Consider the following 15,642-nt stretch of genomic DNA (forward strand, 5'->3'; position numbering starts at 1 on the left):
CAAGAGTCTTCCAGGACCCAGCAGGGATGAAATTAGCTGAAATACCCAACAAAAGGTAGGGAGAACCTGTAGAGACCATATCCAGAGGTTAGGCCAGGTCCTTGTTTGAGTAATGGGGCCACCCACTCATCTCCAACTTTTTAACCCAGAACGACTCCTATCTAAAGGAAATACAAGGACAAAGTGTGGAGCAGAGACTCAAGGAAGGGCCATCCAGAGACTGCCCCACCTGGGGATCCATCCCATATATAGACACCAAGAAATCCTTTTATGCCTAGAAATCCTTGTTGACAGTAGCCTGTTATAGCTGTCTCCTGAGACGTTGACAAATACAGAGGTGGATGTTCATAGCCAACAATTGGACTAAGCACAGGGACCCAATGGAGGAGTTAGATAAAGGAGTTGAAGGGGTTTGCAACCCCATAGAACAACAATATCAAACAAGACCCCCTGAGAGATCACAGGGACTAAACCACCAACCGAAGAGTACACATGGAGGGACCCATGACTACAGCAGCATATGTAGCAGATGATGGCCTTATCTGGGTTCAATGGAAGGAGAACCCCTTGGTCCTGTGGGGACTTGATGCCTATCGTAAGGAAATGCCAAGGCAGTTAGATGGAAGTGGGTTGTTGGGCGGGGACAGAAACTGGAAAAGGTGATAACATTTGAAGTGTAAATACATAAAATATCCAAAAACAGTTGTTTAAACAGATGCAAATATTTTGGTGTAGTTCAAAGAGCTTGCAGAAGCTTTGTGAAATTTAGAACTCACAGCAGCAGATTTAAACAACAACAACAACAACAACAACAACAAAATTCTTTTTTTCATGAGTTGCCTTGGTTACGGTGTCTCATCTCAGTGACAAAATAGTAGGTATGATACAATCTGATAGATATTTCCATACCTCCTTTTTTCACATGAAAAGAAATGTTTCTGCAGTCCTCAACTTCAACCTCACAGTATCTCTGTTCCTTTCCCAAGATGTGATAAAACTTGGGATGACTGCATATTGTCCTGTTTGATTTTCATTCTTCTGATAGCATCTCCATTGTAAACAACCAGAAGTCATGATTTCCATCCTGCATTTATAGAATCTCTATTAGTTTACTTGTATGAATGTAGACATTGCATTGTTAACTGCCCATTTAGTAATGAGTATGTCTCTAAAGCTAAGCTGGGAAAAGAGAATATTTACAAACATAAACAATTTATATTCTAGCCATTTTTAGAGCTAAAATTCCTCATTATCAATCTATAGCAATCAATATTGGGAGATGTTCATAGATTTTTTTAATTAAGAAAACATAGCTTGAAAGAGGTTGTTAATGTCCACACACAGATACACACACAGACACACACACACACACACACACACACACACACACACACAGTTCTCATCTCAAAGAGAATAATGATAGTTTATTCTGGACCAAATCTTGACTGACCATGGCCAGAGAAACATAAGTTTTAGTCATCAGATGTACCATATTTCATCATAGGAGCAGATTCATGAGTTTTTATAGCAATGGAATGAACAAGGTTATCAATCAAGGCAATTTTTCAAATATATTGGACAAAACATAAGAGAGGTAGTTCCAAGAAGGGGAAGAAATCTCTCCTGTAGACCTTAGATGCTATCTGATGACATTCATAACTGTGGGATTGATGGAAACTAGTGCTCTGTTGGCATTAATATACTACACAAGGTTTTTTCTTATTAGTTACAGTATGTTAGCTCCAATACAGATATGGGAAAGGGTCAGCTATTTGAGGAACAAAAGCTAGTCCCAAATAAAATAATTAGTCTCCAAGCCTACAACACTCCAATATTTCCACATCAATATAGTTCTTTTTTATTGGACTTTTTAAACTTACATTTCAAATGTATCCCTTTTCCCCAACCAACCAACCAACCTTCCCACACCCCTCCTGACATTGCCCTACACCAGGGTCCAGCCTTGGCAGGACCAAGGCCTTCTCCTCCCATTGGTGCCTAACAAGATCATCCTCTTCTTCATATGTAGCTAGAGATATTGGTCTGTCCATGTGTACTTTTAGATGGTGGTTTAGTCCCTGGGAGCTCTGGTTGGTTGGTATTGTTGTTCTTATGTGGTTGCAAGCCCTTTCAGCTCCTTCAATCCATTCTCTAACTCCTCCAATGGGGACCCCATTCTCAGTTCAGTGGTTGGCTGCAAGCATTCGCCTTCTGTTTTTGTCATGCTCTGACTGAGCCTCTAAGCAGACAGCTATATGCTGTCAATATGTACATGGGATCAGCAATATTGTCTGGGATTGGTGGTATGTATGTATATGGACTGGATCCCCATGTGGGGTAAGCTCTGAATGGCCATTCCTTCAGTCTCTGCTCCAAATTTTGTCTCCATTTCTCCTCTTATGAATATTTTTGTTCCCATTTCTAAGAAGGACTGAAGCATCCACACTTTGGTCATCCTTCTTCTTGAGCTTCACGTGATCTGTATGTTAGGTATTCTGAGCTTTGGGGCTAATATCCACTTATCAGTAAGGCATACCATGTGTGCTTTTTTGTGATTGGGATACCTCACTCAGGATGATATTTTCTAGTTCCATCCTTTTGCCTATGAATTTCATGAAGTCACTGTTTTTAATAGCTGAGTAGTACTCCATTGTGTAGATGTACTACATTTTCTGTATTCATTCCTCTGTTGAAGGACATCTGGGTACTTTCCAGCTTCTGGATATTATAAATAAGGCTGCTAGAACATAGTGGAGTATGTGGCCTTTTTATATGTTGGAGAGAGCATAGCCATTGGTGTTCTGTTCAGGAAATTTTCCCCAGTGCCCATGTGTTTGAGGCTCTTCCCCACTTTTTCTTCTATTAGTTTCAGTGTATCTGGTTTTATGTAGAGGTCCTTGATTCGCTTGGACTTGAGCTTTGTACAGGGTGATAAGAATGGATCGATCTGCATTCTTCTACATGCTGACCTCCAGTTGAACCAGCACCATTTGTTAAAAATGTTATTTTCCCCCACTGGATAGTTTCAGTTCCATTGTCAAAGATCAAGTGACCATAGGTCCGTGGGTTCATTTCTGGGTCTTCAATTCTCTTCCATTGATCTACCTACCTGTCTCTGTGCCAATACCATACTGTTTTTAAAACTATTTCTCTGTAATACAGCTTGAGTTCAGGGATGGTGATTCCCCCAGAAGTTCTTTTATTGTTGAGGATAGTTTTGGCTATCCTGAATTTTTGTTATTCCAGATGAATTTGCAAATTGCTCTTTCTAATTATATGAAGAATTGAGTTGTAATTTTAATGGGGATTGCATTGAATCTGTAGATTGCTTTTGTCAAAATGGCCATTTTTACAATATGAATCTTGCCAATCCATGAGCATGGAAGACCTTTCCATCTTCTGAGATCTTCAATTTCCTTCTTCAGAAGTTCTTGTCATACAGATCTTTCACTTGCTCGGTTAGAGTCACACTAAGGTATTTAATATTATTTGTGACTACTGTGAATGGTGTCCTTTCCCTAATTTCTTTCTCAGCCTGTTTATCCTTTCAGTAGAGGATATAGTTCTAATCAGTCAATCAGTCTTGGCAGGTACAGCCTCTTTCAAAGAATTCTTATTCATACTGTTATTTCAAAAATATTTTCAATTTGTTGAAATACAAGACTATTCTTTATTTAGTAAATAAAAATCAAGGAATGTAGGAAATTCTTTAAATATCATTGGGTCCCCCCTGAGCTTTTCTGTAATCCTTAAATGGCTGCACTGCTGTTTGACCACACTGCCATGTACCATACAAGTAAGCCAATGTTCTCACCTCATGCGGTTATGTCTGAAGCAACTTTTATATATTTCTTAGCTTATATCCTTATAAAAGTGAAAGTGGAGCTTGGAGTAGATGAACTATTCACTGTTATTACATAGCTAATAATTTCCACAGCCAAGAAAATACAGCCCTGATCTGGCTTTTTCTACTTCAAACTAATCTAGTTCATAAGAAAAGCATCCCTTCACCTTGATGTAACAAATCGTACTTTTCCGGCTCATTGCCTACTTTCTATTAGTTTATTCATGGAACAAGTATGTAGAGGTAGATGTATTATTTCTATTTTAAGATTTATTAAAAATTAGCTCATGCTGCTTTTGTTGACAGACTTGATAATTTCTTATGTTGGCACTGAACATCTTTAACTTGTATTAATTGACTTCTAGAAATTTTCTAGTTCACTGGAGATAATGCCTCTAAGAATAGGTTTTCATTTTGCTACCAATGTCTTTAGAAGAGAATTTTTTTTCTTTAATTAAACCAATACCGCATAATGCAAGCTCTTTTAATGACATATGGACACTATCATGAGCATTACTTATTGTAGTGTAATTTGAAGGGCACTTTGCATTTTTATTGTTGTTTGTAAGTTGGTTTTGTTTGTTTGTTAGTTGGTTGGTTGGTGCCAACTATCATGAGGACTAAAGTTAGACCCTGTGGACATTATTATCTGGTCATCAGCAATTATCTCCCTGTCTATCACTCACCCTACAGCATACCTCTTTATCCTTTAGTCCTTCTATTTCACATAGGGCTATAGAAAGATATTGGCTAGTGATTGGCACAAAGTACACTTTCAGTAATAATTTGAATGAATGAGTGAATAAATGAATGAAAAGTAAATAAGTATTGCATCATCACACATCGGAATGTGGGGCCACTATGTGTAGGAATTTCCTCGTGGACCTGTGGAGTACTCTGTGGGTGTATCCAAGCAAGCCCTTACCACTTTGAGGCTAAGCAGGAGATGATTGGCATCTTCATTACAGATGTAGACCTGTGTTTGATGGGAAAATATAACCCAAATCAAAAATACAACCTATGTGAGATATAGCAAATGTGCCACCGCAGTGAAGTCAAACTGAGAGTATGCCTGGCTTCAGTGGACTCTTCAGCAATAGCTTTCCTTTTCACTTAAGTGTTCCTCTCTAACCCTCATCCATTTCCTCCTCTGTGTCAACCAGAAAAGTCACGGTGAATACTGTAATCATTATTCCACAGGAAAAGTGTATCAGTGGATAAAGCTAAGAGCAGAGGGTATTTATTTCAAAGCATCATTTACACAGCATAATGATAGATGTGTTTCCAGAGGCTGTGTCTGTAGAACAGAATGCTGCTGCCTCATCTCTAAGCTTCCAGGCTTCTTACTTTTCCAGCTAGGCAATCCATTTTAAATCTCCAGGAGAACTAAGATGCATAAACGTTTTCTCTGACATATAGACATGGATCTAAAGGGACAAAGGATATAGCTTTGTATTACATTATTTTCCAAGCATGGGAAAGGCTGTGGGTTCTATGGCCAACAGGCCAAATAGCAAACAAATAAGAAATTCAAATGTACATATCTCCACTTGCAAAATCATCATTTAAAAAAAATGAGCCAAGTATGTTGGTACATTGGTACATGTTATATTCTGAGTATTCAGGAGGCAGAGGCAAGAAGTTTGTGCGTTAAAGACCTACTGGGACTACATAGCTTGTTCCATAGCAACTAGAATCATACAGAGAAATTGTTTTGCCAAAAAGAAAGAAAGTGAAAGAAAAAAAGAAAAGGAGGGAAGGAATGAAGGAAAGAAGGAAAACAATAAGGAAAGAAAGGAAAACAGAAGGAAGGAAATGTGGAAGAAATACAGGTTTGAGAAGTTGAGATTCTGTTTGTATAATTGGGATGGAGTTTGGCTCAGTGCTCCATTTCATTTATTTTTCCTATCACAGCTGTAGGTCAGCAGTTCTGCAAGGTGGAAACTCTCGGCCCTTAGAGATGCCAAGTCTCTGAAGAGCTCCTAGCCTCAGAACTATGCAATGATTCCTCCCTTCCTCCCTTTTCTTTCCCATACTTCCCTCCCTATCCTACCTCTTTGAAATAAAGTTGGCAAGCTTAGATGTACTCAGGTAAGAATGCAAGATATAGACAGAATTCTCTGGAAAGAGTCTCAGCTCCCCTGGATGCCCATGATTTTGAAAAAGGTTTCTCCCTACTTCAGATACCCATAGATGGAGGTTAGTTACTTCTTTGGCTAAAGGATCAAGTTAATTAATGATTATAAACTACTAAGTCATGTTTTAATAAGGTTCAATAATAAGGCATTATTATACCTTCATTACTCTATGTTGGATATTAGGCTAAGCATTTTGGAAGCATTATCACTCTTAATTCTCAACAAAACCCCGGGATTTGTAGACATTTTATTCATCTTACAGCTGAACAACTTGGAAATTAGCGAACTGAAATCACTGCTCTGCATAGGGAGTAGGATTAAGATACTAGCATAGGATCCTGGATCTCCCATGCATGAGTTGCAGCCACTTACCCTGTCCCACATAAGACATTTTCCAAAAGCACTTTACATTCAAAGCATCAACTTGGTTTCTTGATAAAAATCTACCCTTGATAGATACAAATAGAATTTTCATTGTATTTATTACCTTTACTATAGTAATTCATAATTTTTGTTTAACATTTTAGTTATAAATAGTCTTAATAACATTATACTGTTGATTTGTTCCTCACATGAAAATGCATAATGTTGTATGTGATAATTATGTGTGTTTGTGACTTTAATTTTCATATAATTGGTTTCAAGTTCTATAATGAGAATAATTAATAACAATATTTCTGCTTGAAAAGTTAAGCAAGTTTCCAATTTATTTCAAGTGGGTTTTAAAAACACTCCAAATATTGATTTCTATGGCAAACAGTGGTGGGTAGGTAAACTGTTAACTCCAATCAGAACATGACATGTTACAAGTTTGTTACTCACATGTCACCCCTCCCCCACAGATGACAAAGATACCCTTTAACTGTCGATTATGATGAAGAGCTTTCAAGAGAATAACCTAGTAACTTTAGATCCTAGCTCATCAAAATGAGAGCTTTATAAACACTGATGCCTTCTTCTAGTGAGTTCAGCTGTTTTACAACAGTTCAGATCTGCAGAACAAAAGACCTAAGCTATTTATCATCTCAACTTGTGGATGACTCTAATTCATTCATAAGCAGCTGCAAATTGTCCAATTTAACTCCCTTAACAAAATCCAGTTACCTGCCTACCATATGAAAACTGCCATTGTCTTGGCACACACCCGTTGTACGAGCATTCCAGTGGAAGCTATGTCAGCTTATACTTCTCTCTGTTGACATTTGCCTTGATCTTTGCCTTGAGATAGGAGTGGATGGATAAGTGCCAGGGATGCTCCTGAGCTCATGCAATGTGAAGAAGACAGAAACCAAAAGAAAAATAATGAGAAAAAATAAATTGAGGAGACAAATGAGTACAAAAGCCACTTCATTTTGGCCTTCTTTTCACCTTAAATAGCATATGTGTGTATCAGGGTAGCATAATTAAAGCCAAAGTGTAACTCAATGACAGAGCATTATTCTAGTATATATTCAATCCCCAGTATCACAACAGAAAATATAAAACCCACTTTGAGGGTAATTTTAGTAACTTTTCTCAATTGCATCAGTCGTTATGGGTTTGTGTAGTGAAGCTATCAGATGGACGCATAGCAGCTGATGAGATACACTGATGGAAAAGTTCCTTCTTGTCTGTTCCAGTCAGCTTGCCTAAGGTCTTCACTGAGGCAGATCAGCGAATGCAGGGTGGAGGCGGCTAATAATAAGAGAAAAGGAATTAGATGGAAAAACTTGAGGGTTTTTCCACCTCAAGTTTGTTCCCTGATCACTGCTTGTACTTTCTGTAATTTTCATATGTTCACTATTTGAAATATTTTTAAAAAAATATTTAGCTTTGCATTCATAGCTAAATTGTAGAACGGGCACTCGTTCCAAACAAGAGCTGGGAGTTGGTAGATGGCCAGCTTTGTGACTGGCTTGACTGGTTTTTAATTAGAAAAGCTGCTGAAGTAGGCAAACTTTTGTTTCTGAGCAATAAAATGTTGATAGATGGTTGTTTGGGTAAATAATTTGTGAATATTTAGGTCAATTTAAACTTAATGAGCGAACATTTGGGTGTCAAAACTGAAAACATTTACAGTGCAACTTGGGTCTTCAATGTAAGAATACAGTTTTCCTTTTATTTGACTAGTTCGAAAAACTCAATCCAAAACTTGCTGAGTTTTGTAGAAAATGTTCTCATAAAAGCAAATCCAGTAGTAGAGACGTTGGAATAACAGGTGTTGGCTGAAAATTCAATAATGTGGACCTCAAGAAATTAACGTATAAACAGATGCTACTCTGTTGTAATTATTAGCTATTAGAGTGTATCTTTTTTTTTCAGACTTCTCACAGTTGCCATTGGGATCTGTAAGGTAGAGCATAGTTTGTGATTTTTGAAAATCAGCAAACCATCGATTTCTTTTAAATATCAGAGACATTCTAAGAAGACAACAAATACGAACATAGATTATCAGTGGAAGATAGATCATCAATGGGATTCTAAACAATTTTGTCCAGACATGTCATTTTAAAAATTAATGAAACTAAAGTCAGTTCATTCTCTGTGGTATTGGAACCTCAATGGGAACATGAGAAGGAAACAGAGCAAAGGGGGCATAAAAGAAAAGTGTTTTAGAGAGGGACCAGCAAGAGAGAGGAGAGATGGCTGAGGAGAGTGAAAAATATGATCAAGTCTAATGGTAAATACTCATGGAGATGGCACAGTGAAATTTTATTAAAAAAATAACTTTCAAAATGAATGATAGAAGCAGAAATTTACTAAAATACATCTTGTCCAATATTATGAACAAATAATTTAGTCAATACAATTATATAATTTTAATTAAGTAATGATAATTATTTATAAACTCTGTTTTCAGTACTATAGGTTTGTATCCAGGGAAATGGTGGATAAGTGGCAGCCTCTAACTAGACTGGTCTTTCTTCAATCATGAATGCATACAGATACTCTCTTGTGTATAATCTACAGTCTGGTTGACTATCTTGAATAAATTGTATGGTAACTACTAGTGATGAGATATTTACTTTCCTTCCAAAATTCATACATTAATATTCTGACCCCCCAAAGTGGGGTTAGCTGCCTCATGAAATCTTTTCTGAGAGCATCCTTGAGCCTGGACCTTAAAAGGAGGATGGCCCACAAATAAAGATGCAGGCATTCACCAGAGCCCCAACCCCCTCATACGTTGGTCTAGAATGCTTCACATTTGTATTTTTTAAAGTTAGCCACTCACTCTATATTGCACTACAGCAACAATTATAGACCAGGGCAATGAACCCCAAATGATACTTGTATTTGTACATTGTAAGTATGAACCTGTCCTTGTAAGTCTTTTCTGTTATAATTGAAGATCTAGAGACGAGATCATCCAGGACGACTGAGGTTGATTGTAAGTCCACGTAAGAGAGGATATACAAAGATTGTAACCATAGATACCGCAAACGGTGCACTCTGGTTGCAGCCAACAGAATCTGGGTGAAGCAAGGGAGATTGCCCTGGGCCTTTAGGCTGAGGACAGCTTTGTTGGCACACGTAATTTGGAATTCTAGCCGCTAGTGTTTGGAAAGGGGGGGAGAAAACTCTCTGAAAATGCCCCATCCCTTAACTTTTGGGTGGTAGTCTCAAAAAAAATCAACAAGCCAGTATATGCATAGGTCATTTTCTTTCCTCTGATGACACTGATGCAGAAATGACAAAGCAGGATGGACGATAGTATGCTACTTTCATTACCTGGCTTCGCTAGAGTGATAGTGAAGGCCTCAGTGAGACAGGCATTTTTCTGTGGACATTTTGTGTAACGCTCTGCATTTTATCGTGGAGAGTGTAAGAGGGTGTTGAACTTTATATAAGAGGATAATTTGACCAAATAATGACAACGGTCATTGCAGAAATTCAAAAAGTAACCTTTCTGTTTCCCCAGCACGGTTCAATCTCCCACTTGGACCAGGATTGGTCTTCTCTCTTCAGAGGGCAATAATTTGAAGTGATTCAGAGGAGGTTGTTAGCCCTGGGTCCCTCTCTCTGGATTTCTTGCTTTTTCTAGGTCACTCTCCCTGAATGTGACCCCTTTGTCTGGCATTCTAAAGCCCCAGAAACTGGCTATTATCACATTTAGAATTTGTGACCTACCTGCAGCTGTAACAGTTCTACTGTAGTCTCCCAGGCATTGTTATCACGCATGCTGTGACATTTCGAGCCCCTCGAAGCCCCTGTGTTAGCAAGGGTTAGCGACTACCTTCTTCTCTATCAGCACCTTTTCCTGAGTGAGCTGTAATGTGAGAGAGCCATTCACCTCTGAGCTGACATGAATTTTATGCACCACACCAACTAGTTTTTATTTCCCAGCTACCGGATTCAGCCCCGTTAGAGAGCAAAGCATGGTTTGTGGTTCAGAGGTTAAATCTCAGATTCAAAGGCATCATGAAAAGATGCATATGTGTTTGCCATTCACTCAATTTTTCTATCAGAGAAATTTCCAGTGATTGAATTCTGCCTTAGCCTCTAAACCTTTAATGGATGACACTATGTGCCAGCAATTTATCCCTGAAATGTGTATTTAGGGTACACACTAATTATGACCAGAGGGTTAATTTGTTTTAACAGTTGTATTGCTTTATATTATTAGCCTTTTAGATTTTTTCATTTTCTTATAGCATCTACGTTTTTTCCTAAATGGAAAGAAGGTATTCTTGGGCAAAGAGCAATCTGTTAGCTTGGCCTCATAAAACATAGATTTACTGTCCGCTAAAGACCCTCATTTAAAAGCTTTGGAAATAGAATATAGGATGAGGTGTATAGGCATCAACAGATAGATTTTGAATGTCACTGACTGCTTTCTCTTATGCTCTTTAAGCCTCACAGGGAGTTACAGATACCAGCTGGCTGCGGCAGTGCATGTCTTTGATCCCAGCACTCAGGAGGCAGAGACAGGTGGATCTCAGTGTGTTCTAGGCTAACTAGGGCTACACAATGAGGTGGAGAGAAGAGAAAAGAAGATTTACACAAAGCTCTATCTGGGAGCAATCAATATTTGTGGAATGATGAATTAGAAAGTAAGAGAAACAGAAATTGCCTTTTAACATACATCTATACTATCTTGAATGAAGAGCTGCTTTCTTTACCTCTCTAAAATTGAGAGTTATTCCCAATAACTCATAAGGACAGCATTTATCTTTTATAATATATAATTCTCTAATTCGAGGGAGACCAGTCAATGATTTCTTTCTGTGTTCACTATGTTGTTAAACCAGCATCTCCGTCCAACTTCAAAAGCATTGCCTCCCACCAGGAACGCTGGCCCTCTTACCTCCCACTCGTCAGCAGTCTACTTTATGTCTCATTGGCTCTTCCTATTCTGACATCACACAGAAGCAGAACCCTTTGGCTTTTCATCTGACACATCTGATTACTGATGTATTTTCCTAACCTGTTTTGTCTTCAAGGGTTCTACCATTTATTAAGCTGGACTACAGGTAAACAGCAGAGGTTGGTTGCTGGTCTCCCCTGTCTGAGTGCAGAATCTGACTGAGCCTATTGCCATTTTAATAGGAAGTATCCCCTTACCCTAAAGTCTCACGTTGAAGGTTTGGTCTTCTATTAATGAATCCCATAATTGGATCACGAGTGCTCTCACATAATGATAGATTGATTACCCCACTTACAAAGTCACTGGGGGCTGAGCTTCCAAAACCTTCCTGTCCCTCTCAGCTCAGTGCTCCATGAGGCAAACAACCTCTAACTTAGGTTCTACCTACTCCATATTTTCCTTCACCTGAAGCCCAAAGGCATAAATCGAGATACTGCTGGGTTGAAACTTTCAAAATTTTGAGGCAAAATAAATGTTCCCATTTTGTAAATTGCGTCTCCTTGGTATTCGCCATCATGATGGAGAGCTAATCATATCAGGTTCATGGTTTTGTATTTGATTTGGTGTTAAACACATTTCTCAATCCCTAGCAGGTATTCATAGGTTTTTAATTCACTATGCAGTCTCTCTCTCTCTCTCTCTCTCTGGATTAGCTTCTTTTAGGACATGGAGGGCCCTCCATAAAATTCAATACTGTAATCACAGTCTAATTTTTTTATAAGTTTGCTCCTTTAGTGTTAACAAGAAGGATTAGCAGGGGTTTATTCACAGGCCTAATGACCTGAGTTTTATCCCCAGATTCTACAACATGGTAGGTGAGAAGCAGCTTCAGAACGCTATCTTCCATATATACGAGCATGCCATGTGTACATATTACTATGCATGGATACACATATACAAGTATATGTGCCTATATATGCTAATTAAATAAGCAGACTTTTGTTGTTTGATAATCTGGAGCTGGAACTTGAACCTATGACCACATGCATGCTAAGCAGGTACAATACAATGCATATATCCAATATCTTAAATTTTTGAATATATAGTTACTATTAACTAACTTCTAGTATTTGTCCATAATTTGATTTTTATGTCTTTGAAAACCTAAATACCTTTGAAAAACGATAGGCATTTGCAAACTTGCAAACTATTCCGGCAAATCCATTGTTCATCACATTCTCAATACTTAGTGAAAATTCTTACTTTATTTCCTTTTTTTTTCTTTCTTTCCATATATTAGTGAATATCAGCTAGGTAGAAGGCATTGTGTTGCATGTGGACAATATGTCAGTGGATTAGACAGACATGAAATTGCCTCGAACAAGAAGGGGAAAGTTGAGCAAGCAACCTCTAATGTATGGAATATTAGGAGGATTCAGTTGCTGGGTCTGTAAGTAGCAGCATTAAGGTTTCTCTTGCTATTTACTGGCTTTGGCTTTTGGCTTATATCAAGCATTCTTCAGCTCGATAAGTCCAAGGCTTTTTATTTATTATACATTTTTAATTAAAATATAATGGCAATACTTTCCCCCTTCACTTTACTTGCCTCTCCCAAACATTTTTTATTTCTCAGCCCCTTTTATGTTTTGCCCTCAAATTTGTATCTGCTTTTTCTTTACTATTGTTAGGCACACATACAAATATATATGTATGTATATATGTATATAAATATAACCTGCTGTGTTCACTGTTCTTTATGGGAATATCGTTTCAGTACCAACTACTTTGTATTGAATAAATAATTAGGGGTTCCTTCCCTGAGAGAAGCTAATTCTCCATCTTTCACAAGTCATTAGTTGCCTGTAGTTCTTTAACTAGGAGTTTCCTGTGAGATTTCCAATCTTCTCCATTAGCATAGCTATTGATATTGCCATTGTTCTGGTCTTGTTTATGCAGCCATTTCTAGGGGATACTAGTTTACAGTGGATTTCAATTGTCTCTTTCTATACCTTCTTTTATGATGTTCGCAGAACAATAGACACAACAACTGGGATGCGGTTGGGCTGCCCACGAACATTGGTCTCTGGATTGTTGTGTCCAGTTGTGATGATCTATGACAGTCTCCATTTGCTGGAAAGCCAAGTTCTTCTTCAGTAGTCCCTTTTTATCTGCCAAAGAGCTATAAGTATTTATAAATTTAAACAGACCAAAGCATTCAAAACATATATTAGTGGCTTTATCTTTACTGACAGCATTGTACTTACGCCTATAGATGCCAACCATATTGGGTGCTAGGAAGGAGAAATCACAAAGTTTTAAAAGAGGAACATTTTGTGATCTTAGAGATTTGGGAGTGAAAGTAATAACCTGCCAGAATTTTATTGCGTGTTCGTAGCTTCCCCAAAATGTTTTAATTTCCTAGAGAAAGCATCCCTCAACACCACTTCTTCTAAACCAGTTCTAGTTCAAAGTAATAATAAAGTTTGTTTTGGATTTTTGGTTCCAAGTTTGAATATTGCCTACTTTTACCACCCTGCTTAAAGTAGCTTCCCCTAGTGACTGTCTTTCTCTGTGAGATTTCCCACCACATCCCCCTTGATTATAATCTATAATTTCATCTTCTGGTCAGTCTACCACTTGTTAACCCCACTGAAGAGTCTACCTAGTTTGATAGTTTTCTACCCATTTTTATTGAATAAGCAGGTGAGCAAGTTATTTTGTGCAGAGGCAAGAGTTACCTAGGGAAGTTACTGCACCTTAAAATTACCCCAACTTTAAATAAAGATACAGGATGAACTCTGAGTCAGAGATGCTCTTATCCTAGAGAGTTATTGATGTAGGAGAATAGAGAATGACATCATCCAGGGCATCTGTGTCTTTACTATCACTGATAGGTTGAGCAAAGGGATGTAGACACACCCTGAATTATACTGCTACAAAGTTATTGGTAAATGGAATAGATCCATCATGAACCTGAAAGGGGGAAATTTATGAAATTGTTCTCTACTGCCTTATTTTTCATTTTGTTGACCCATCCACATACAATAGAAATAATGAGTGCCCAGAATAATCCAATGGCCCATTGGAGGTATCTGTCTTACTCCTAGAGAGGTGCATACTGAAATTCCAGGTTCTGATTCCATTTCTGTTTCTTGATTGCTTTTTGGCTTGAATCTGGCAGTAAAGAAGTGATCTTTACTAGAAGTTCCTTGCTGACACCAACTATAGTCCCCCTTTCCTGAGAGCCCAACAGCTAACTCACACACTACCTCATAGACAGCATGTGCTCAATAAAAGATGCTTATACTAAGCAGACTTCTTTTCCCATACATAATTTTAAATTTATTACATGAAAGAATTTAAAATAATATCAACTAGCAGTGGGTGTATCAGTAGCTGCTTTCCAGCCAAAGGGCAAAGCTAGGTAACATTTTCATTTTGAATTAAAATTTTTAAGTGACTATAATGTAAATAAGCAGTCAAAGAGAGACACTTAGAGATGAACAAATGTACTACATCTGTGGAGCCTTTGAATTCATTATTTTGAGTGTTCATTGCCATTTCCTGATGGGAATTAAGCATCATAAATGCACCCTTGATTTGACCAGGTGGCCTCCATGAGTCTAAAATGAATGGGAAATCTGGGAATATAAATTAAAATCCTATCATAAACATCTTCCTCTTAACCTTGGCAGTCATGTAAAACAGTGCATGTTAAGCTTATTTTGAAGGTTAAGCAGGAAATCTTGTCTTGAATAATTAATGTATCAACAAAAAACCCATATTGCTACTGTTAGCAGGTAAGTGATTTGGCTAATTGGCTCAATTGAAAATTTGTTAGCTATAAATTGTCTTTTGGCTGAAATTATGTTTGTAGATATTATTATGTGGAAATTGGTGAGGTGTTTGCCATCTAGTTCAGCCAGCTGTAGAGAGCCCTTGGAATAAATGTGGATGATCATAGGAGCTGATCCTCCAAAGGCCTCCAGATAGCTGATGATCTTCCTCAACTGCTTTGTTGAGGGTACCAGGGATTTTAAAGCTTAGAAATCTGGCACCCTTTCCATAGCATTACCTTGGTCCTTTATGCCCCCTGCTTCCGTTTCACTTTGATGCTGATGCTTTCAGAACATAACTAATGGCTACATTGTCTGCACTGTTTTGCTGTTTAGAAAATACGTCACAATCCATTTCTTCATTTAACCACTATACAAACCCATCTCTATAATCCTATCCTATATTTAAAAAAAACAAAAATTGTGTATCTCAGAGGCAGGAAGAACTTCTGCAAGCCCATGATACTCCTGGTCAAAGTTAGGACTAAAAGCTCAGATTTAGACTTAAAGTCTTAAGATTTATTTACTACATCACAT

The 15,642-nt window shown here is 37.8% G+C and overlaps 1 protein-coding gene and 1 long non-coding RNA gene across 19 annotated transcripts in view; one reads left to right on the plus strand and one right to left on the minus strand.

The window, feature by feature from the left end:
- The window catches only part of Cntn4 (contactin 4), a 997,076-nt gene that overhangs the window by 658,356 nt on the left and 323,078 nt on the right, over positions 1-15,642 (plus strand). The gene's annotated exons all lie outside the window — the stretch shown is intronic.
- On the minus strand, positions 831-14,351 carry LOC120102501 (uncharacterized). Of its 6 annotated transcripts, none has more exons than XR_005504184.2 (3): positions 11,270-12,867; positions 10,093-10,231; positions 831-1,084 (listed from the first exon to the last, which is right to left on the minus strand). It is a non-coding gene; the product is annotated as an uncharacterized LOC120102501 (long non-coding RNA). The 6 variants fall into 6 exon arrangements; XR_005504185.2 differs by lacking the exon at positions 831-1,084 and adding an exon at positions 5,055-5,271; XR_010065895.1 differs by lacking the exons at positions 831-1,084; positions 11,270-12,867 and adding exons at positions 6,556-7,239; positions 13,279-14,351.

This window comes from Rattus norvegicus, chromosome 4 (genome assembly GCF_036323735.1).
Source record: "Rattus norvegicus strain BN/NHsdMcwi chromosome 4, GRCr8, whole genome shotgun sequence".
Classification (NCBI taxonomy): domain Eukaryota; kingdom Metazoa; phylum Chordata; class Mammalia; order Rodentia; family Muridae; genus Rattus; species Rattus norvegicus.